Source organism: Colobus angolensis, unplaced genomic scaffold, assembly GCF_000951035.1.
Source record: "Colobus angolensis palliatus isolate OR3802 unplaced genomic scaffold, Cang.pa_1.0 Scaffold4, whole genome shotgun sequence".
NCBI lineage: Eukaryota > Metazoa > Chordata > Mammalia > Primates > Cercopithecidae > Colobus > Colobus angolensis.
Genome location: NW_012117376.1, coordinates 7,763,355 through 7,764,489, shown reverse-complemented (window position 1 = coordinate 7,764,489; position 1,135 = coordinate 7,763,355). Strand labels below are relative to the sequence as shown.

The 1,135-nt window shown below is 44.8% G+C and overlaps 1 protein-coding gene across 1 annotated transcript in view; it reads right to left on the bottom strand.

Moving 5' to 3' along the window:
• Positions 1 to 1,135, bottom strand: part of YARS (tyrosyl-tRNA synthetase) — a 52,849-nt gene that overhangs the window by 22,668 nt on the left and 29,046 nt on the right. The gene's annotated exons all lie outside the window — the stretch shown is intronic.

The following is a 1,135-nucleotide window of genomic DNA, read 5'->3' as shown; positions in this document are numbered from 1 at the left end:
TATATATCATATATTATATATATATAATAAAAAAAAAAGGCCAGCGCAGTGGCTCACGCCTGTAATCCCAGCACTTTGGGAAGCCAAGGCAGCCGGATCACCTGAGGTCAGGAGTTCGAAACCAGCCTGTCCAATATGGTGAAACATATATATATATAAACTTCTCCAAGTGATTCTGATTTGGGAACTACTGCTAGGCCTGATTACCAGGGTGAAGAAACAGGAAATGTCACCAAACAGGATGAGTGATATGATATTTGTCAGAGTAATAAGTGACACAAGGAGCATTTTAATGTGAGAGAAAAAGGAATGAGTATATTCTTTAAAAATATGGTAACAGGGAGGTCGGACGCAGTGGCTCACACCTGGAATCCCAGCACTTTGGGAGGCCGAGGAGGGTGGATCACGAGGTTAGGAGTTCAAGACAAGCCTGGCCAAGATGGTGAAACCCCGTCTCTACTAAAAACACAAAAATTAGCCAGGCGTGGTGGCACGTGCCTGTAATCCCAGCTACTCAGGAAGCTGAGGCAGGAGAATTGCTTGAACCCAGGAGGCAGAGGCTGCAGTGAGCTGAGATCACGCCACTGCACTCCAGCCTGGGCGACAGTGCAAGACTCCGTCTTAAAAAAAAAAAAGAAAACAAAATGGTAATGGGGTGAGGTTGGAAAACAACAACAAAAACGAAAAAATACAACAGTATACATGCATATAATCACCAATGTCTGATCAATGTTTGAGATGTCATATTTAAAGAACTAGATGAGTGTCCAGATGTGACTTAAACCAGAATCACCTAGTAGGATTTCAAAGAAAATACAGATTCCTGGTCAGGCACGGTGAGTCACACCCATAATCCCAGCACTTTGGGAGGCCAAGGAGGGCAGATCACTTGAGGTTAGGAGTTTGAGACCAGCCTGGCCAACACGGTGAAACCCAGTCTCTACTGAAAAATACAAAAATTAGCTAAGCGTGTTGGTAGGCACCTGTAGTCCCAAGCTACTTGGGAGGCTGAGGCAGGAGAACTGCTTGAACCGGGGAGGCGGAGGTTGCAGTAAGCTGAGATCGCACCACTGCACTCCAGCCTGGGCAACACAGTGAAACTATCTCAGAAAAAGGAAAAAAAAAAAAAAAAAAA